The sequence below is a fragment of the Pungitius pungitius genome, chromosome 21, assembly GCF_949316345.1.
Source record: "Pungitius pungitius chromosome 21, fPunPun2.1, whole genome shotgun sequence".
Classification (NCBI taxonomy): Eukaryota; Metazoa; Chordata; class Actinopteri; order Perciformes; family Gasterosteidae; genus Pungitius; species Pungitius pungitius.
In genome coordinates this window covers 11085378-11102494 of record NC_084920.1, presented here as the reverse complement: position 1 = coordinate 11102494, position 17117 = coordinate 11085378, and the positions used below count along the sequence as shown (strand labels likewise).

General features: G+C 41.3%; 53 non-coding genes across 53 annotated transcripts; all 53 read left to right on the top strand.

The window, feature by feature from the left end:
- Positions 1–453: 453 nt before the first annotated feature.
- Positions 454–527, top strand: trnai-aau (transfer RNA isoleucine (anticodon AAU)). Its single transcript has one exon. It is a non-coding gene; the product is annotated as a tRNA-Ile (tRNA).
- Positions 528–782: 255 nt separating this feature from the next.
- trnar-ucg (transfer RNA arginine (anticodon UCG)) lies at positions 783–855 on the top strand. Its single transcript has one exon. It is a non-coding gene; the product is annotated as a tRNA-Arg (tRNA).
- Positions 856–1079: 224 nt separating this feature from the next.
- Positions 1080–1153, top strand: trnai-aau (transfer RNA isoleucine (anticodon AAU)). Its single transcript has one exon. It is a non-coding gene; the product is annotated as a tRNA-Ile (tRNA).
- Positions 1154–1712: 559 nt separating this feature from the next.
- Positions 1713–1786, top strand: trnai-aau (transfer RNA isoleucine (anticodon AAU)). The gene has a single exon. It is a non-coding gene; the product is annotated as a tRNA-Ile (tRNA).
- Positions 1787–1966: 180 nt separating this feature from the next.
- Positions 1967–2039, top strand: trnar-ucg (transfer RNA arginine (anticodon UCG)). Its single transcript has one exon. It is a non-coding gene; the product is annotated as a tRNA-Arg (tRNA).
- Positions 2040–2270: 231 nt separating this feature from the next.
- On the top strand, positions 2271–2344 carry trnai-aau (transfer RNA isoleucine (anticodon AAU)). Its single transcript has one exon. It is a non-coding gene; the product is annotated as a tRNA-Ile (tRNA).
- A 180-nt stretch (positions 2345–2524) lies between these two features.
- Positions 2525–2597, top strand: trnar-ucg (transfer RNA arginine (anticodon UCG)). Its single transcript has one exon. It is a non-coding gene; the product is annotated as a tRNA-Arg (tRNA).
- Positions 2598–2827: 230 nt separating this feature from the next.
- Positions 2828–2901, top strand: trnai-aau (transfer RNA isoleucine (anticodon AAU)). The gene has a single exon. It is a non-coding gene; the product is annotated as a tRNA-Ile (tRNA).
- A 180-nt stretch (positions 2902–3081) lies between these two features.
- trnar-ucg (transfer RNA arginine (anticodon UCG)) lies at positions 3082–3154 on the top strand. Its single transcript has one exon. It is a non-coding gene; the product is annotated as a tRNA-Arg (tRNA).
- Positions 3155–3385: 231 nt separating this feature from the next.
- trnai-aau (transfer RNA isoleucine (anticodon AAU)) lies at positions 3386–3459 on the top strand. Its single transcript has one exon. It is a non-coding gene; the product is annotated as a tRNA-Ile (tRNA).
- Positions 3460–4119: 660 nt separating this feature from the next.
- On the top strand, positions 4120–4193 carry trnai-aau (transfer RNA isoleucine (anticodon AAU)). Its single transcript has one exon. It is a non-coding gene; the product is annotated as a tRNA-Ile (tRNA).
- A 255-nt stretch (positions 4194–4448) lies between these two features.
- Positions 4449–4521, top strand: trnar-ucg (transfer RNA arginine (anticodon UCG)). The gene has a single exon. It is a non-coding gene; the product is annotated as a tRNA-Arg (tRNA).
- A 230-nt stretch (positions 4522–4751) lies between these two features.
- Positions 4752–4825, top strand: trnai-aau (transfer RNA isoleucine (anticodon AAU)). Its single transcript has one exon. It is a non-coding gene; the product is annotated as a tRNA-Ile (tRNA).
- Positions 4826–5005: 180 nt separating this feature from the next.
- On the top strand, positions 5006–5078 carry trnar-ucg (transfer RNA arginine (anticodon UCG)). Its single transcript has one exon. It is a non-coding gene; the product is annotated as a tRNA-Arg (tRNA).
- A 230-nt stretch (positions 5079–5308) lies between these two features.
- On the top strand, positions 5309–5382 carry trnai-aau (transfer RNA isoleucine (anticodon AAU)). The gene has a single exon. It is a non-coding gene; the product is annotated as a tRNA-Ile (tRNA).
- Positions 5383–5562: 180 nt separating this feature from the next.
- Positions 5563–5635, top strand: trnar-ucg (transfer RNA arginine (anticodon UCG)). Its single transcript has one exon. It is a non-coding gene; the product is annotated as a tRNA-Arg (tRNA).
- Positions 5636–5866: 231 nt separating this feature from the next.
- trnai-aau (transfer RNA isoleucine (anticodon AAU)) lies at positions 5867–5940 on the top strand. Its single transcript has one exon. It is a non-coding gene; the product is annotated as a tRNA-Ile (tRNA).
- A 255-nt stretch (positions 5941–6195) lies between these two features.
- On the top strand, positions 6196–6268 carry trnar-ucg (transfer RNA arginine (anticodon UCG)). Its single transcript has one exon. It is a non-coding gene; the product is annotated as a tRNA-Arg (tRNA).
- A 230-nt stretch (positions 6269–6498) lies between these two features.
- On the top strand, positions 6499–6572 carry trnai-aau (transfer RNA isoleucine (anticodon AAU)). Its single transcript has one exon. It is a non-coding gene; the product is annotated as a tRNA-Ile (tRNA).
- Positions 6573–6752: 180 nt separating this feature from the next.
- trnar-ucg (transfer RNA arginine (anticodon UCG)) lies at positions 6753–6825 on the top strand. The gene has a single exon. It is a non-coding gene; the product is annotated as a tRNA-Arg (tRNA).
- A 231-nt stretch (positions 6826–7056) lies between these two features.
- On the top strand, positions 7057–7130 carry trnai-aau (transfer RNA isoleucine (anticodon AAU)). Its single transcript has one exon. It is a non-coding gene; the product is annotated as a tRNA-Ile (tRNA).
- A 255-nt stretch (positions 7131–7385) lies between these two features.
- On the top strand, positions 7386–7458 carry trnaq-uug (transfer RNA glutamine (anticodon UUG)). Its single transcript has one exon. It is a non-coding gene; the product is annotated as a tRNA-Gln (tRNA).
- A 230-nt stretch (positions 7459–7688) lies between these two features.
- Positions 7689–7762, top strand: trnai-aau (transfer RNA isoleucine (anticodon AAU)). Its single transcript has one exon. It is a non-coding gene; the product is annotated as a tRNA-Ile (tRNA).
- A 180-nt stretch (positions 7763–7942) lies between these two features.
- On the top strand, positions 7943–8015 carry trnar-ucg (transfer RNA arginine (anticodon UCG)). Its single transcript has one exon. It is a non-coding gene; the product is annotated as a tRNA-Arg (tRNA).
- Positions 8016–8246: 231 nt separating this feature from the next.
- trnai-aau (transfer RNA isoleucine (anticodon AAU)) lies at positions 8247–8320 on the top strand. Its single transcript has one exon. It is a non-coding gene; the product is annotated as a tRNA-Ile (tRNA).
- Positions 8321–8575: 255 nt separating this feature from the next.
- On the top strand, positions 8576–8648 carry trnar-ucg (transfer RNA arginine (anticodon UCG)). Its single transcript has one exon. It is a non-coding gene; the product is annotated as a tRNA-Arg (tRNA).
- A 231-nt stretch (positions 8649–8879) lies between these two features.
- Positions 8880–8953, top strand: trnai-aau (transfer RNA isoleucine (anticodon AAU)). The gene has a single exon. It is a non-coding gene; the product is annotated as a tRNA-Ile (tRNA).
- Positions 8954–9208: 255 nt separating this feature from the next.
- Positions 9209–9281, top strand: trnar-ucg (transfer RNA arginine (anticodon UCG)). Its single transcript has one exon. It is a non-coding gene; the product is annotated as a tRNA-Arg (tRNA).
- Positions 9282–9511: 230 nt separating this feature from the next.
- On the top strand, positions 9512–9585 carry trnai-aau (transfer RNA isoleucine (anticodon AAU)). The gene has a single exon. It is a non-coding gene; the product is annotated as a tRNA-Ile (tRNA).
- Positions 9586–9942: 357 nt separating this feature from the next.
- Positions 9943–10015, top strand: trnar-ucg (transfer RNA arginine (anticodon UCG)). Its single transcript has one exon. It is a non-coding gene; the product is annotated as a tRNA-Arg (tRNA).
- A 231-nt stretch (positions 10016–10246) lies between these two features.
- Positions 10247–10320, top strand: trnai-aau (transfer RNA isoleucine (anticodon AAU)). The gene has a single exon. It is a non-coding gene; the product is annotated as a tRNA-Ile (tRNA).
- A 180-nt stretch (positions 10321–10500) lies between these two features.
- Positions 10501–10573, top strand: trnar-ucg (transfer RNA arginine (anticodon UCG)). Its single transcript has one exon. It is a non-coding gene; the product is annotated as a tRNA-Arg (tRNA).
- A 231-nt stretch (positions 10574–10804) lies between these two features.
- On the top strand, positions 10805–10878 carry trnai-aau (transfer RNA isoleucine (anticodon AAU)). Its single transcript has one exon. It is a non-coding gene; the product is annotated as a tRNA-Ile (tRNA).
- Positions 10879–11133: 255 nt separating this feature from the next.
- trnar-ucg (transfer RNA arginine (anticodon UCG)) lies at positions 11134–11206 on the top strand. The gene has a single exon. It is a non-coding gene; the product is annotated as a tRNA-Arg (tRNA).
- Positions 11207–11437: 231 nt separating this feature from the next.
- Positions 11438–11511, top strand: trnai-aau (transfer RNA isoleucine (anticodon AAU)). Its single transcript has one exon. It is a non-coding gene; the product is annotated as a tRNA-Ile (tRNA).
- A 255-nt stretch (positions 11512–11766) lies between these two features.
- trnar-ucg (transfer RNA arginine (anticodon UCG)) lies at positions 11767–11839 on the top strand. Its single transcript has one exon. It is a non-coding gene; the product is annotated as a tRNA-Arg (tRNA).
- A 230-nt stretch (positions 11840–12069) lies between these two features.
- Positions 12070–12143, top strand: trnai-aau (transfer RNA isoleucine (anticodon AAU)). The gene has a single exon. It is a non-coding gene; the product is annotated as a tRNA-Ile (tRNA).
- A 180-nt stretch (positions 12144–12323) lies between these two features.
- trnar-ucg (transfer RNA arginine (anticodon UCG)) lies at positions 12324–12396 on the top strand. The gene has a single exon. It is a non-coding gene; the product is annotated as a tRNA-Arg (tRNA).
- A 231-nt stretch (positions 12397–12627) lies between these two features.
- On the top strand, positions 12628–12701 carry trnai-aau (transfer RNA isoleucine (anticodon AAU)). Its single transcript has one exon. It is a non-coding gene; the product is annotated as a tRNA-Ile (tRNA).
- A 255-nt stretch (positions 12702–12956) lies between these two features.
- On the top strand, positions 12957–13029 carry trnar-ucg (transfer RNA arginine (anticodon UCG)). Its single transcript has one exon. It is a non-coding gene; the product is annotated as a tRNA-Arg (tRNA).
- Positions 13030–13259: 230 nt separating this feature from the next.
- On the top strand, positions 13260–13333 carry trnai-aau (transfer RNA isoleucine (anticodon AAU)). Its single transcript has one exon. It is a non-coding gene; the product is annotated as a tRNA-Ile (tRNA).
- A 357-nt stretch (positions 13334–13690) lies between these two features.
- trnar-ucg (transfer RNA arginine (anticodon UCG)) lies at positions 13691–13763 on the top strand. Its single transcript has one exon. It is a non-coding gene; the product is annotated as a tRNA-Arg (tRNA).
- A 231-nt stretch (positions 13764–13994) lies between these two features.
- trnai-aau (transfer RNA isoleucine (anticodon AAU)) lies at positions 13995–14068 on the top strand. The gene has a single exon. It is a non-coding gene; the product is annotated as a tRNA-Ile (tRNA).
- A 180-nt stretch (positions 14069–14248) lies between these two features.
- trnar-ucg (transfer RNA arginine (anticodon UCG)) lies at positions 14249–14321 on the top strand. Its single transcript has one exon. It is a non-coding gene; the product is annotated as a tRNA-Arg (tRNA).
- A 231-nt stretch (positions 14322–14552) lies between these two features.
- trnai-aau (transfer RNA isoleucine (anticodon AAU)) lies at positions 14553–14626 on the top strand. Its single transcript has one exon. It is a non-coding gene; the product is annotated as a tRNA-Ile (tRNA).
- A 255-nt stretch (positions 14627–14881) lies between these two features.
- Positions 14882–14954, top strand: trnar-ucg (transfer RNA arginine (anticodon UCG)). The gene has a single exon. It is a non-coding gene; the product is annotated as a tRNA-Arg (tRNA).
- A 231-nt stretch (positions 14955–15185) lies between these two features.
- On the top strand, positions 15186–15259 carry trnai-aau (transfer RNA isoleucine (anticodon AAU)). Its single transcript has one exon. It is a non-coding gene; the product is annotated as a tRNA-Ile (tRNA).
- Positions 15260–15514: 255 nt separating this feature from the next.
- Positions 15515–15587, top strand: trnar-ucg (transfer RNA arginine (anticodon UCG)). Its single transcript has one exon. It is a non-coding gene; the product is annotated as a tRNA-Arg (tRNA).
- A 230-nt stretch (positions 15588–15817) lies between these two features.
- trnai-aau (transfer RNA isoleucine (anticodon AAU)) lies at positions 15818–15891 on the top strand. The gene has a single exon. It is a non-coding gene; the product is annotated as a tRNA-Ile (tRNA).
- A 180-nt stretch (positions 15892–16071) lies between these two features.
- Positions 16072–16144, top strand: trnar-ucg (transfer RNA arginine (anticodon UCG)). The gene has a single exon. It is a non-coding gene; the product is annotated as a tRNA-Arg (tRNA).
- Positions 16145–16375: 231 nt separating this feature from the next.
- trnai-aau (transfer RNA isoleucine (anticodon AAU)) lies at positions 16376–16449 on the top strand. Its single transcript has one exon. It is a non-coding gene; the product is annotated as a tRNA-Ile (tRNA).
- Positions 16450–16704: 255 nt separating this feature from the next.
- trnar-ucg (transfer RNA arginine (anticodon UCG)) lies at positions 16705–16777 on the top strand. Its single transcript has one exon. It is a non-coding gene; the product is annotated as a tRNA-Arg (tRNA).
- A 230-nt stretch (positions 16778–17007) lies between these two features.
- Positions 17008–17081, top strand: trnai-aau (transfer RNA isoleucine (anticodon AAU)). The gene has a single exon. It is a non-coding gene; the product is annotated as a tRNA-Ile (tRNA).
- The last annotated feature ends 36 nt before the right edge of the window (positions 17082–17117 follow it).

The following is a 17117-nucleotide window of genomic DNA, read 5'->3' as shown; positions in this document are numbered from 1 at the left end:
AAGACGATCAAAAACTGGTAACATTTTGCTAGGTAACATGCTTGAAAAAAATACAAATGATAATGTATTTTTTCAAAGATTCCACTGTGCCCCAATCGTTTTTCAATTTTACAATAGCACTTGTAAAATGTGAAATTCTTGCTTTCTGCGACCACGTGGCCTAATGGATAGGGCGTCTGACTTAGGATCAGAAGATTCAGGGTTCGAGTCCCTTCGTGGTTGACAATTGCAAGTTCTTCGTGAGAAGCTTGGTAAAACCATGAATTGTATCTGCTAGAAGCGTCAATGCTCCCAACACAATGGCATTTCCTTTTGCTTCCTCAATGGGAACTTTGCAACTGAAGATGATAGGCACTCACACTCAGTTGACAGTTTTATGCTGCTTGCATTTTAGAATGTCTTTTCTGGAAAACTGTCTGGATTTAGTGGAGTTGGATGAGACCTTTAGGCATGGGCCGGTTAGCTCAGATGGTCAGAGCTTGGTGCTAATAACGCCAAGGTCATGGGTTCAATCCCCATACTGGCCAACAATATGGAAAGGGTAGAAAACAACCTCCAACTATTTAGTGTTATTTGCGCTTAACAAAAGCTTTTATTGCAAGGAAAAGTCCAGCAAGTAGTTTATCACACCTAAAGACGATCAAAAACTGGTAACATTTTGCTAGGTAACATGCTTGAAAAAAGTACAAATGATAATGTATGTTTTCAAAGATTCCACTGTGCCCCAATCGTTTTTCAATTTTATAATAGCACTTGTAAAATGTGAAAGTCTTGCTTTCTGTGACCACGTGGCCTAATGGACAAGGCGTCTGACTTCGGATCAGAAGATTGAGGGTTCGAGTCCCTTCGTGGTTGAAAATTGGAAGTTTGTCGAAAGAAGTTTGGGAAACCATGAATTGTATCTGCTAGAAGCGTCAATGCTCCCAACACAATGGCTTTTGCTTCCTCAATGGGAACTTTGCAACTGAAGATGATAGGCACTCACACTCAGTTGACAGTTTTATGCTGCCTGCATTTTAGAACGTCTTTTCTGGAAAACTGTCTGGATTTAGTGGAGTTGGATGAGACCTTTAGGCATGGGCCGGTTAGCTCAGATGGTCAGAGCGTGGTGCTAATAACGCCAAGGTCATGGGTTCAATCCCCATACTGGCCAACAATATGGAAAGGGTTGAAAACGACTTCCAACTATTTAATGTTATTTGCGCTTAACAAAAGCTTTTATTGCAAGGAAAAGTCCAGCAAGTAGTTTATCACACCTAAAGACGATCAAAAACTGGTAACATTTTGCTAGGTAACATGCTTGAAAAAAATACAAATGATAAGGTATGTTTTCAAAGATTCCTTTGTTCCCCAATCGTTTTTCAATTTTACAATAGCACTTGTAAAATGTGAAAGTCTTGCTTTTTGCGACCACGTGCCCTAATGGACAAGGCGTCTGACTTCGGATCAGAAGATTGAGGGTTCGAGTCTCTTCTTGGTTGAAAATTGCAAGTTCTTTGTAAGAAGCTTGGTGAAACCATGAATTGTATCTGCTAGAAGCGTCAATGCTCCCAACACAATGGCATTTACTTTTGCTTCCTCAATGGGAACTTTGCAACTGAAGATGATAGGCACTCACACTCAGTTGACAGTTTTATGCTGCCTGCATTTTAGAACGTCTTTTCTGGAAAACTGTCTAGATTTAGTGGAGTTGGATGAGACCTTTAGGCATTGGCCGGTTAGCTCAGATGGTCAGAGCGTGGTGCTAATAACGCCAAGGTCATGGGTTCAATCCCCATACTGGCCAACAATATGGAAAGGCTAGTTTATCACACCTAAAGACGATCAAAAACTGGTAACATTTTGCTGGGTAACATGCTTGAAAAAAGTACAAATGATAATGTATGTTTTCAAAGATTCCACTGTGCCCCAATCGTTTTTCAATTTTATAATAGCACTTCTAAAATGTGAAAGTCTTGCTTTCTGTGACCACGTGGCCTAATGGACAAGGCGTCTGACTTCGGATCAGAAGATTGAGGGTTCGAGTCCCTTCGTGGTTGAAAATTGGAAGTTCGTCGAAAGAAGTTTGGTGAAACCATGAATTGTATCTGCTAGAAGCGTCAATGCTCCCAACACAATGGCATTTCCTTTTGCTTCCTCAATGGGAACTTTGCAACTGAAGATGATAGGCACTCACACTCAGTTGACAGTTTTATGCTGCTTGCATTTTAGAATGTCTTTTCTGGACAACTGTCTGGATTTAGTGGAGTTGGATGAGACCTTTAGGCATGGGCCGGTTAGCTCAGATGGTCAGAGCGTTGTGCTAATAACGCCAAGGTCATGGGTTCAATCCCCATACTGGCCAACAATATGGAAAGGCTAGTTTATCACACCTAAAGACGATCAAAAACTGGTAACATTTTGCTAGGTAACATGCTTGAAAAAAATACAAATGATAAGGTATGTTTTCAAAGATTCCACTGTGCCCCAATCGTTTTTCAATTTTACAATAGCACTTGTAAAATGTGAAAGTCTTGCTTTCTGCGACCACGTGGCCTAATGGACAAGGCGTCTGACTTCGGATCAGAAGATTGAGGGTTCGAGTCCCTTCGTGGTTGACAATTGCAAGTTCTTCGTAAGAAGCTTGGTGAAACTATGTATTGTATCTGCTGGAAGCGTCAATGCTCCCAACAAATGACATTTCCTTTTGCTTCTTCAATGGGAACTTTACAACTGAAGATGATAGGCACTGACACTCAGTTGACAGTTTTATGCTGCCTGCATTTTAGAACGTCTTTTTTGGAAAACTGTCTGGATTTAGTGGAGTTGGATGAGACCTTTAGGCATGGGCTGGTTAGCTCAGATGGTCAGAGCGTGGTGCTAATAACGCCAAGGTCATGGGTTCAATCCCCATACTGGCCAACAATATGGAAAGGCTAGTTTATCACACCTAAAGACGATCAAAAACTGGTAACATTTTGCTGGGTAACATGCTTGAAAAAAGTACAAATGATAATGTATGTTTTCAAAGATTCCACTGTGCCCCAATCGTTTTTCAATTTTATAATAGCACTTGTAAAATGTGAAAGTCTTGCTTTCTGTGACCACGTGGCCTAATGGACAAGGCGTCCGACTTCGGATCAGAAGATTGAGGGTTCGAGTCCCTTCGTGGTTGAAAATTGAAAGTTCGTCGAAAGAAGCTTGGTGAAACCATGAATTGTATCTGCTAGAAGCGTCAATGCTCCCAACACAATGGCATTTCCTTTTGCTTCCTCAATGGGAACTTTGCAACTGAAGATGATAGGCACTGACACTCAGTTGACAGTTTTATGCTGCCTGCATTTTAGAACGTCTTTTGTGGAAAACTGTCTGGATTTAGTGGAGTTGGATGTGACCTTTGAGCATGGGCCGGTTAGCTCAGATGGTCAGAGCGTGGTGCTAATAACGCCAAGGTCATGGGTTCAATCCCCATACTGGCCAACAATATGGAAAGGGTTGAAACGACCTCCAACTATTTAGTGTTATTTGCGCTTAACAAAAGCTTTTATTGCAAGGAAAAGTCCAAAAGAAAGTCAGCTGCTAGTTCATGCTCCCCAAGTTTAATAATCTACCTTCATCCAAAGAATTTTTGTGTGAAAAACCCATCCGTCCTCTCTACTAAAGCCCAGCAAGTAGTTTATCACACCTAAAGACGATCAAAAACTGGTAACATTTTGCTAGGTAACATGCTTGAAAAAATACAAATGATAATGTATGTTTTCAAAGATTCCACTGTGCCCCAATCGTTTTTCAATTTTACAATAGCACTTGTAAAATGTGAAATTCTTGCTTTCTGCGACCACGTGGCCTAATGGATAGGGCGTCTGACTTAGGATCAGAAGATTCAGGGTTCGAGTCCCTTCGTGGTTGACAATTGCAAGTTCTTCGTGAGAAGCTTGGTAAAACCATGAATTGTATCTGCTAGAAGCGTCAATGCTCCCAACACAATGGCATTTCCTTTTGCTTCCTCAATGGGAACTTTGCAACTGAAGATGATAGGCACTCACACTCAGTTGACAGTTTTATGCTGCTTGCATTTTAGAATGTCTTTTCTGGAAAACTGTCTGGATTTAGTGGAGTTGGATGAGACCTTTAGGCATGGGCCGGTTAGCTCAGATGGTCAGAGAGTGGTGCTAATAACGCCAAGGTCATGGGTTCAATCCCCATACTGGCCAACAATATGGAAAGGGTAGAAAACAACCTCCAACTATTTAGTGTTATTTGCGCTTAACAAAAGCTTTTATTGCAAGGAAAAGTCCAGCAAGTAGTTTATCACACCTAAAGACGATCAAAAACTGGTAACATTTTGCTAGGTAACATGCTTGAAAAAAGTACAAATGATAATGTATGTTTTCAAAGATTCCACTGTGCCCCAATCGTTTTTCAATTTTATAATAGCACTTGTAAAATGTGAAAGTCTTGCTTTCTGTGACCACGTGGCCTAATGGACAAGGCGTCTGACTTCGGATCAGAAGATTGAGGGTTCGAGTCCCTTCGTGGTTGACAATTGCAAGTTCTTCGTAAGAAGCTTGGTGAAACTATGTATTGTATCTGCTGGAAGCGTCAATGCTCCCAACAAATGACATTTCCTTTTGCTTCTTCAATGGGAACTTTACAACTGAAGATGATAGGCACTGACACTCAGTTGACAGTTTTATGCTGCCTGCATTTTAGAACGTCTTTTTTGGAAAACTGTCTGGATTTAGTGGAGTTGGATGAGACCTTTAGGCATGGGCCGGTTAGCTCAGATGGTCAGAGCGTGGTGCTAATAACGCCAAGGTCATGGGTTCAATCCCCATACTGGCCAACAATATGGAAAGGCTAGTTTATCACACCTAAAGATGATCAAAAACTGGTAACATTTTGCTAGGTAACATGCTTGAAAAAAATACAAATGATAAGGTATGTTTTCAAAGATTCCACTGTGCCCCAATCGTTTTTCAATTTTACAATAGCACTTGTAAAATGTGAAAGTCTTGCTTTCTGCGACCACGTGGCCTAATGGACAAGGCGTCTGACTTCGGATCAGAAGATTGAGGGTTCGAGTCCCTTCGTGGTTGACAATTGCAAGTTCTTCGTAAGAAGCTTGGTGAAACTATGTATTGTATCTGCTGGAAGCGTCAATGCTCCCAACAAATGACATTTCCTTTTGCTTCTTCAATGGGAACTTTACAACTGAAGATGATAGGCACTGACACTCAGTTGACAGTTTTATGCTGCCTGCATTTTAGAACGTCTTTTCTGGAAAACTGTCTGGATTTAGTGGAGTTGGATGAGACCTTTAGGCATGGGCCGGTTAGCTCAGATGGTCAGAGCGTGGTGCTAATAACGCCAAGGTCATGGGTTCAATCCCCATACTGGCCAACAATATGGAAAGGCTAGTTTATCACACCTAAAGACGATCAAAAACTGGTAACATTTTGCTGGGTAACATGCTTGAAAAAAGTACAAATGATAATGTATGTTTTCAAAGATTCCACTGTGCCCCAATCGTTTTTCAATTTTATAATAGCACTTGTAAAGTGTGAAAGTCTTGCTTTCTGTGACCACGTGGCCTAATGTACAAGGCGTCTGACTTCGGATCAGAAGATTGAGGGTTCGAGTCCCTTCGTGGTTGAAAATTGGAAGTTTGTCGAAAGAAGCTTGGTGAAACCATGAATTGTATCTGCTAGAAGCGTCAATGCTCCCAACACAATGGCATTTCCTTTTGCTTCCTCAATGGGAAGTTTGCAACTGAAGATGATAGGCACTCACACTCAGTTGACAGTTTTATGCTGCTTGCATTTTAGAATGTCTTTTCTGGAAAACTGTCTGGATTTAGTGGAGTTGGATGAGACCTTTAGGCATGGGCCGGTTAGCTCAGATGGTCAGAGCGTGGTGCTAATAACGCCAAGGTCATGGGTTCAATCCCCATACTGGCCAACAGTATGGAAAGGGTAGAAAACAACCTCCAACTATTTAGTGTTATTTGCGCTTAACAAAAGCTTTTATTGCAAGGAAAAGTCCAGCAAGTAGTTTATCACACCTAAAGACGATCAAAAACTGGTAACATTTTGCTAGGTAACATGCTTGAAAAAAATACAAATGATAAGGTGTGTTTTCAAAGATTCCACTGTGCCCCAATCGTTTTTCAATTTTACAATAGCACTTGTAAAATGTGAAAGTCTTGCTTTCTGCGACCACGTGGCCTAATGGACAAGGCGTCTGACTTCGGATCAGAGGATTGAGGGTTCGAGTCCCTTCGTGGTTGACAATTGCAAGTTCTTTGTAAGAAGCTTGGTGAAGCTATGTATTGTATCTGCTGGAAGCGTCAATGCTCCCAACAAATGACATTTCCTTTTGCTTCTTCAATGGGAACTTTGCAACTGAAGATGATAGGCACTGACACTCAGTTGACAGTTTTATGCTGCCTGCATTTTAGAACGTCTTTTCTGGAAAACTGTCTGGATTTAGTGGAGTTGGATGAGACCTTAAGGCATGGGCCGGTTAGCTCAGATGGTCAGAGCGTGGTGCTAATAACGCCAAGGTCATGGGTTCAATCCCCATACTGGCCAACAATATGGAAAGGCTAGTTTATCACACCTAAAGACGATCAAAAACTGGTAACATTTTGCTGGGTAACATGCTTGAAAAAAGTACAAATGATAATGTATGTTTTCAAAGATTCCACTGTGCCCCAATCGTTTTTCAATTTTATAATAGCACTTGTAAAATGTGAAAGTCTTGCTTTCTGTGACCACGTGGCCTAATGGACAAGGCGTCTGACTTCGGATCAGAAGATTGAGGGTTCGAGTCCCTTCGTGGTTGAAAATTGGAAGTTTGTCGAAAGAAGCTTGGTGAAACCATGAATTGTATCTGCTAGAAGCGTCAATGCTCCCAACACAATGGCATTTCCTTTTGCTTCCTCAATGGGAAGTTTGCAACTGAAGATGATAGGCACTCACACTCAGTTGACAGTTTTATGCTGCTTGCATTTTAGAATGTCTTTTCTGGAAAACTGTCTGGATTTAGTGGAGTTGGATGAGACCTTTAGGCATGGGCCAGTTAGCTCAGATGGTCAGAGCGTGGTGCTAATAACGCCAAGGTCATGGGTTCAATCCCCATACTGGCCAACAGTATGGAAAGGGTAGAAAACAACCTCCAACTATTTAGTGTTATTTGCGCTTAACAAAAGCTTTTATTGCAAGGAAAAGTCCAGCAAGTAGTTTATCACACCTAAAGACGATCAAAAACTGGTAACATTTTGCTAGGTAACATGCTTGAAAAAAATACAAATGATAAGGTATGTTTTCAAAGATTCCACTGTGCCCCAATCGTTTTTCAATTTTACAATAGCACTTGTAAAATGTGAAAGTCTTGCTTTCTGCGACCACGTGGCCTAATGGACAAGGCGTCTGACTTTGGATCAGAAGATTGAGGGTTCGAGTCCCTTCGTGGTTGACAATTGCAATTTCTTCGTAAGAAGCTTGGTGAAACTATGTATTGTATCTGCTGGAAGCGTCAATGCTCCCAACAAATGACATTTCCTTTTGCTTCTTCAATGGGAACTTTACAACTGAAGATGATAGGCACTGACACTCAGTTGACAGTTTTATGCTGCCTGCATTTTAGAACGTCTTTTCTGGAAAACTGTCTGGATTTAGTGGAGTTGGATGAGACCTTTAGGCATGGGCCGGTTAGCTCAGATGGTCAGAGCGTGGTGCTAATAACGCCAAGGTCATGGGTTCAATCCCCATACTGGCCAACAATATGGAAAGGCTTGTTTATCACACCTAAAGACGATCAAAAACTGGTAACATTTTGCTGGGTAACATGCTTGAAAAAAGTACAAATGATAATGTATGTTTTCAAAGATTCCACTGTGCCCCAATCGTTTTTCAATTTTATAATAGCACTTGTAAAATGTGATAGTCTTGCTTTCTGTGACCACGTGGCCTAATGGACAAGGCGTCTGACTTCGGATCAGAAGATTGAGGGTTCGAGTCCCTTCGTGGTTGAAAATTGGAAGTTTGTCGAAAGAAGCTTGGTGAAACCATGAATTGTATCTGCTAGAAGCGTCAATGCTCCCAACACAATGGCATTTCCTTTTGCTTCCTCAATGGGAACTTTGCAACTGAAGATGATAGGCACTCACACTCAGTTGACAGTTTTATGCTGCTTGCATTTTAGAATGTCTTTTCTGGAAAACTGTCTGGATTTAGTGGAGTTGGATGAGACCTTTAGGCATGGGCCGGTTAGCTCAGATGGTCAGAGCGTGGTGCTAATAACGCCAAGGTCATGGGTTCAATCCCCATACTGGCCAACAATATGGAAAGGGTAGAAAACAACCTCCAACTATTTAGTGTTATTTGCGCTTAACAAAAGCTTTTATTGCAAGGAAAAGTCCAGCAAGTAGTTTATCACACCTAAAGACGATCAAAAACTGGTAACATTTTGCTAGGTAACATGCTTGAAAAAAATACAAATGATAAGGTATGTTTTCAAAGATTCCACTGTGCCCCAATCGTTTTTCAATTTTACAATAGCACTTGTAAAATGTGAAAGTCTTGCTTTCTGTGACCACGTGGCCTAATGGACAAGGCGTCTGACTTCGGATCAGAAGATTGAGGGTTCGAGTCCCTTCGTGGTTGAAAATTGGAAGTTTGTCGAAAGAAGCTTGGTGAAACCATGAATTGTATCTGCTAGAAGCGTCAATGCTCCCAACACAATGGCATTTCCTTTTGCTTCCTCAATGGGAACTTTACAACTGAAGATGATAGGCACTCACACTCAGTTGACAGTTTTATGCTGCCTGCATTTTAGAACGTCTTTTCTGGAAAACTGTCTGGATTTAGTAGAGTTGGATGAGACTTTTAGGCATAGGCCGGTTAGCTCAGATGGTCAGAGCGTGGTGCTAATAACGCCAAGGTCATGGGTTCAATCCCCATACTGGCCAACAATATGGAAAGGGTAGAAAACAACCTCCAACTATTTAGTGTTATTTGCGCTTAACAAAAGCTTTTATTGCAAGGAAAAGTCCAGCAAGTAGTTTATCACACCTAAAGACGATCAAAAACTGGTAACATTTTGCTAGGTAACATGCTTGAATAAAATACAAATGATAAGGTATGTTTTCAAAGATTCCACTGTGCCCCAATCGTTTTTCAATTTTACAATAGCACTTGTAAAATGTGAAAGTCTTGCTTTCTGCGACCACGTGGCCTAATGGACAAGGCGTCTGACTTCGGATCAGAAGATTGAGGGTTCGAGTCCCTTCGTGGTTGACAATTGCAAGTTCTTCGTAAGAAGCTTGGTGAAACTATGTATTGTATCTGCTGGAAGCGTCAATGCTCCCAACAAATGACATTTCCTTTTGCTTCTTCAATGGGAACTTTACAACTGAAGATGATAGGCACTGACACTCAGTTGACAGTTTTATGCTGCCTGCATTTTAGAACGTCTTTTTTGGAAAACTGTCTGGATTTAGTGGAGTTGGATGAGACCTTTAGGCATGGGCTGGTTAGCTCAGATGGTCAGAGCATGGTGCTAATAACGCCAAGGTCATGGGTTCAATCCCCATACTGGCCAACAATATGGAAAGGGTTGAAACGACCTCCAACTATTTAGTGTTATTTGCGCTTAACAAAAGCTTTTATTGCAAGGAAAAGTCCAAAAGAAAGTCAGCTGCTAGTTCATGCTCCCCAAGTTTAATAATCTACCTTCATCCAAAGAATTTTTGTGTGAAAAACCCATCCGTCCTCTCTACTAAAGCCCAGCAAGTAGTTTATCACACCTAAAGACGATCAAAAACTGGTAACATTTTGCTGGGTAACATGCTTGAAAAAAGTACAAATGATAATGTATGTTTTCAAAGATTCCACTGTGCCCCAATCGTTTTTCAATTTTATAATAGCACTTGTAAAATGTGAAAGTCTTGCTTTCTGTGACCACGTGGCCTAATGGACAAGGCGTCTGACTTCGGATCAGAAGATTGAGGGTTCGAGTCCCTTCGTGGTTGAAAATTGGAAGTTTGTCGAAAGAAGCTTGGTGAAACCATGAATTGTATCTGCTAGAAGCGTCAATGCTCCCAACACAATGGCATTTCCTTTTGCTTCCTCAATGGGAACTTTGCAACTGAAGATGATAGGCACTCACACTCAGTTGACAGTTTTATGCTGCTTGCATTTTAGAATGTCTTTTCTGGAAAACTGTCTGGATTTAGTGGAGTTGGATGAGACCTTTAGGCATGGGCCGGTTAGCTCAGATGGTCAGAGCGTGGTGCTAATAACGCCAAGGTCATGGGTTCAATCCCCATACTGGCCAACAATATGGAAAGGCTTGTTTATCACACCTAAAGACGATCAAAAACTGGTAACATTTTGCTGGGTAACATGCTTGAAAAAAGTACAAATGATAATGTATGTTTTCAAAGATTCCACTGTGCCCCAATCGTTTTTCAATTTTATAATAGCACTTGTAAAATGTGAAAGTCTTGCTTTCTGTGACCACGTGGCCTAATGGACAAGGCGTCTGACTTCGGATCAGAAGATTGAGGGTTCGAGTCCCTTCGTGGTTGAAAATTGGAAGTTTGTCGAAAGAAGCTTGGTGAAACCATGAATTGTATCTGCTAGAAGCGTCAATGCTCCCAACACAATGGCATTTCCTTTTGCTTCCTCAATGGGAAGTTTGCAACTGAAGATGATAGGCACTCACACTCAGTTGACAGTTTTATGCTGCTTGCATTTTAGAATGTCTTTTCTGGAAAACTGTCTGGATTTAGTGGAGTTGGATGAGACCTTTAGGCATGGGCCGGTTAGCTCAGATGGTCAGAGCGTGGTGCTAATAACGCCAAGGTCATGGGTTCAATCCCCATACTGGCCAACAATATGGAAAGGGTAGAAAACAACCTCCAACTATTTAGTGTTATTTGCGCTTAACAAAAGCTTTTATTGCAAGGAAAAGTCCAGCAAGTAGTTTATCACACCTAAAGACGATCAAAAACTGGTAACATTTTGCTAGGTAACATGCTTGAAAAAAATACAAATGATAAGGTATGTTTTCAAAGATTCCACTGTGCCCCAATCGTTTTTCAATTTTACAATAGCACTTGTAAAATGTGAAAGTCTTGCTTTCTGTGACCACGTGGCCTAATGGACAAGGCGTCTGACTTCGGATCAGAAGATTGAGGGTTCGAGTCCCTTCGTGGTTGAAAATTGGAAGTTTGTCGAAAGAAGCTTGGTGAAACCATGAATTGTATCTGCTAGAAGCGTCAATGCTCCCAACACAATGGCATTTCCTTTTGCTTCCTCAATGGGAACTTTACAACTGAAGATGATAGGCACTCACACTCAGTTGACAGTTTTATGCTGCTTGCATTTTAGAATGTCTTTTCTGGAAAACTGTCTGGATTTAGTGGAGTTGGATGAGACCTTTAGGCATGGGCCGGTTAGCTCAGATGGTCAGAGCGTGGTGCTAATAACGCCAAGGTCATGGGTTCAATCCCCATACTGATCAACAATATGGAAAGGGTAGAAAACAACCTCCAACTATTTAGTGTTATTTGCGCCTAACAAAAGCTTTTATTGCAAGGAAAAGTCCAGCAAGTAGTTTATCACACCTAAAGACGATCAAAAACTGGTAACATTTTGCTAGGTAACATGCTTGAAAAAAATACAAATAATAAGGTATGTTTTCAAAGATTCCACTGTGCCCCAATCGTTTTTCAATTTTACAATAGCACTTGTAAAATGTGAAAGTCTTGCTTTCTGCGACCACGTGGCCTAATGGACAAGGCGTCTGACTTCGGATCAGAAGATTGAGGGTTCGAGTCCCTTCGTGGTTGACAATTGCAAGTTCTTCGTGAGAAGCTTGGTGAAGCTATGTATTGTATCTGCTGGAAGCGTCAATGCTCCCAACAAATGACATTTCCTTTTGCTTCTTCAATGGGAACTTTGCAACTGAAGATGATAGGCACTGACACTCAGTTGACAGTTTTATGCTGCCTGCATTTTAGAACGTCTTTTCTGGAAAACTGTCTGGATTTAGTGGAGTTGGATGAGACCTTTAGGCATGGGCCGGTTAGCTCAGATGGTCAGAGCGTGGTGCTAATAACGCCAAGGTCATGGGTTCAATCCCCATACTGGCCAACAATATGGAAAGGCTTGTTTATCACACCTAAAGACGATCAAAAACTGGTAACATTCTGCTGGGTAACATGCTTGAAAAAAGTACAAATGATAATGTATGTTTTCAAAGATTCCACTGTGCCCCAATCGTTTTTCAATTTTATAATAGCACTTGTAAAATGTGAAAGTCTTGCTTTCTGTGACCACGTGGCCTAATGGACAAGGCGTCTGACTTCGGAGCAGAAGATTGAGGGTTCGAGTCCCTTCGTGGTTGAAAATTGGAAGTTTGTCGAAAGAAGCTTGGTGAAACCATGAATTGTATCTGCTAGAAGCGTCAATGCTCCCAACACAATGGCATTTCCTTTTGCTTCCTCAATGGGAACTTTGCAACTGAAGATGATAGGCACTCACACTCAGTTGACAGTTTTATGCTGCTTGCATTTTAGAATGTCTTTTCTGGAAAACTGTCTGGATTTAGTGGAGTTGGATGAGACCTTTAGGCATGGGCCGGTTAGCTCAGATGGTCAGAGCGTGGTGCTAATAACGCCAAGGTCATGGGTTCAATCCCCATACTGGCCAACAATATGGAAAGGGTAGAAAACAACCTCCAACTATTTAGTGTTATTTGCGCTTAACAAAAGCTTTTATTGCAAGGAAAAGTCCAGCAAGTAGTTTATCACACCTAAAGACGATCAAAAACTGGTAACATTTTGCTAGGTAACATGCTTGAATAAAATACAAATGATAAGGTATGTTTTCAAAGATTCCACTGTGCCCCAATCGTTTTTCAATTTTACAATAGCACTTGTAAAATGTGAAAGTCTTGCTTTCTGCGACCACGTGGCCTAATGGACAAGGCGTCTGACTTCGGATCAGAAGATTGAGGGTTCGAGTCCCTTCGTGGTTGACAATTGCAAGTTCTTCGTAAGAAGCTTGGTGAAACTATGTATTGTATCTGCTGGAAGCGTCAATGCTCCCAACAACTGACATTTCCTTTTGCTTCTTCAATGGGAACTTTACAACTGAAGATGATAGGCACTGACACTCAGTTGACAGTTTTATGCTGCCTGCATTTTAGAACGTCTTTTTTGGAAAACTGTCTGGATTTAGTGGAGTTGGATGAGACCTTTAGGCATGGGCTGGTTAGCTCAGATGGTCAGAGCATGGTGCTAATAACGCCAAGGTCATGGGTTCAATCCCCATACTGGCCAACAATATGGAAAGGGTTGAAACGACCTCCAACTATTTAGTGTTATTTGCGCTTAACAAAAGCTTTTATTGCAAGGAAAAGTCCAAAAGAAAGTCAGCTGCTAGTTCATGCTCCCCAAGTTTAATAATCTACCTTCATCCAAAGAATTTTTGTGTGAAAAACCCATCCGTCCTCTCTACTAAAGCCCAGCAAGTAGTTTATCACACCTAAAGACGATCAAAAACTGGTAACATTTTGCTGGGTAACATGCTTGAAAAAAGTACAAATGATAATGTATATTTTCAAAGATTCCACTGTGCCCCAATCGTTTTTCAATTTTATAATAGCACTTGTAAAATGTGAAAGTCTTGCTTTCTGTGACCACGTGGCCTAATGGACAAGGCGTCTGACTTCGGATCAGAAGATTGAGGGTTCGAGTCCCTTCGTGGTTGAAAATTGGAAGTTTGTCGAAAGAAGCTTGGTGAAACCATGAATTGTATCTGCTAGAAGCGTCAATGCTCCCAACACAATGGCATTTCCTTTTGCTTCCTCAATGGGAACTTTGCAACTGAAGATGATAGGCACTCACACTCAGTTGACAGTTTTATGCTGCTTGCATTTTAGAATGTCTTTTCTGGAAAACTGTCTGGATTTAGTGGAGTTGGATGAGACCTTTAGGCATGGGCCGGTTAGCTCAGATGGTCAGAGCGTGGTGCTAATAACGCCAAGGTCATGGGTTCAATCCCCATACTGGCCAACAATATGGAAAGGCTTGTTTATCACACCTAAAGACGATCAAAAACTGGTAACATTTTGCTGGGTAACATGCTTGAAAAAAGTACAAATGATAATGTATGTTTTCAAAGATTCCACTGTGCCCCAATCGTTTTTCAATTTTATAATAGCACTTGTAAAATGTGAAAGTCTTGCTTTCTGTGACCACGTGGCCTAATGGACAAGGCGTCTGACTTCGGATCAGAAGATTGAGGGTTCGAGTCCCTTCGTGGTTGAAAATTGGAAGTTTGTCGAAAGAAGCTTGGTGAAACCATGAATTGTATCTGCTAGAAGCGTCAATGCTCCCAACACAATGGCATTTCCTTTTGCTTCCTCAATGGGAAGTTTGCAACTGAAGATGATAGGCACTCACACTCAGTTGACAGTTTTATGCTGCTTGCATTTTAGAATGTCTTTTCTGGAAAACTGTCTGGATTTAGTGGAGTTGGATGAGACCTTTAGGCATGGGCCGGTTAGCTCAGATGGTCAGAGCGTGGTGCTAATAACGCCAAGGTCATGGGTTCAATCCCCATACTGGCCAACAATATGGAAAGGGTAGAAAACAACCTCCAACTATTTAGTGTTATTTGCGCTTAACAAAAGCTTTTATTGCAAGGAAAAGTCCAGCAAGTAGTTTATCACACCTAAAGACGATCAAAAACTGGTAACATTTTGCTAGGTAACATGCTTGAAAAAAATACAAATGATAAGGTATGTTTTCAAAGATTCCACTGTGCCCCAATCGTTTTTCAATTTTACAATAGCACTTGTAAAATGTGAAAGTCTTGCTTTCTGTGACCACGTGGCCTAATGGACAAGGCGTCTGACTTCGGATCAGAAGATTGAGGGTTCGAGTCCCTTCGTGGTTGAAAATTGGAAGTTTGTCGAAAGAAGCTTGGTGAAACCATGAATTGTATCTGCTAGAAGCGTCAATGCTCCCAACACAATGGCATTTCCTTTTGCTTCCTCAATGGGAACTTTACAACTGAAGATGATAGGCACTCACACTCAGTTGACAGTTTTATGCTGCTTGCATTTTAGAATGTCTTTTCTGGAAAACTGTCTGGATTTAGTGGAGTTGGATGAGACCTTTAGGCATGGGCCGGTTAGCTCAGATGGTCAGAGCGTGGTGCTAATAACGCCAAGGTCATGGGTTCAATCCCCATACTGATCAACAATATGGAAAGGGTAGAAAACAACCTCCAACTATTTAGTGTTATTTGCGCTTAACAAAAGCTTTTATTGCAAGGAAAAGTCCAGCAAGTAGTTTATCACACCTAAAGACGATCAAAAACTGGTAACATTTTGCTAGGTAACATGCTTGAAAAAAATACAAATAATAAGGTATGTTTTCAAAGATTCCACTGTGCCCCAATCGTTTTTCAATTTTACAATAGCACTTGTAAAATGTGAAAGTCTTGCTTTCTGCGACCACGTGGCCTAATGGACAAGGCGTCTGACTTCGGATCAGAAGATTGAGGGTTCGAGTCCCTTCGTGGTTGACAATTGCAAGTTCTTCGTGAGAAGCTTGGTGAAGCTATGTATTGTATCTGCTGGAAGCGTCAATGCTCCCAACAAATGACATTTCCTTTTGCTTCTTCAATGGGAACTTTGCAACTGAAGATGATAGGCACTGACACTCAGTTGACAGTTTTATGCTGCCTGCATTTTAGAACGTCTTTTCTGGAAAACTGTCTGGATTTAGTGGAGTTGGATGAGACCTTTAGGCATGGGCCGGTTAGCTCAGATGGTCAGAGCGTGGTGCTAATAACGCCAAGGTCATGGGTTCAATCCCCATACTGGCCAACAATATGGAAAGGCTTGTTTATCACACCTAAAGACGATCAAAAACTGGTAACATTTTGCTAGGTAACATGCTTGAAAAAAATACAAATGATAATGTATGTTTTCAAAGATTCCACTGTGCCCCAATCGTTTTTCAATTTTATAATAGCACTTGTAAAATGTGAAAGTCTTGCTTTCTGTGACCACGTGGCCTAATGGACAAGGCGTCTGACTTCGGAGCAGAAGATTGAGGGTTCGAGTCCCTTCGTGGTTGAAAATTGGAAGTTTGTCGAAAGAAGCTTGGTGAAACCATGAATTGTATCTGCTAGAAGCGTCAATGCTCCCAACACAATGGCATTTCCTTTTGCTTCCTCAATGGGAACTTTGCAACTGAAGATGATAGGCACTCACACTCAGTTGACAGTTTTATGCTGCTTGCATTTTAGAATGTCTTTTCTGGAAAACTGTCTGGATTTAGTGGAGTTGGATGAGACCTTTAGGCATGGGCCGGTTAGCTCAGATGGTCAGAGCGTGGTGCTAATAACGCCAAGGTCATGGGTTCAATCCCCATACTGGCCAACAATATGGAAAGGGTAGAAAACAACCTCCAACTATTTAGTGTTATTTGCGCTTAACAAAAGCTTTTATTGCAAGGAAAAGTCCAGCAAGTAGTTTATCACACCTAAAGACGATCAAAAACTGGTAACATTTTGCTAGGTAACATGCTTGAAAAAAATACAAATGATAAGGTATGTTTTCAAAGATTCCACTGTGCCCCAATCGTTTTTCAATTTTACAATAGCACTTGTAAAATGTGAAAGTCTTGCTTTCTGCGACCACGTGGCCTAATGGACAAGGCGTCTGACTTCGGATCAGAAGATTGAGGGTTCGAGTCCCTTCGTGGTTGACAATTGCAAGTTCTTCGTAAGAAGCTTGGTGAAACTATGTATTGTATCTGCTGGAAGCGTCAATGCTCCCAACAAATGACATTTCCTTTTGCTTCTTCAATGGGAACTTTACAACTGAAGATGATAGGCACTGACACTCAGTTGACAGTTTTTTGCTGCTTGCATTTTAGAATGTCTTTTCTGGAAAACTGTCTGGATTTAGTGGAGTTGGATGAGACCTTTAGGCATGGGCTGGTTAGCTCAGATGGTCAGAGCATGGTGCTAATAACGCCAAGGTCATGGGTTCAATCCCCATACTGGCCAACAATATGGAAAGGGTTGAAACGACCTCCAACTATT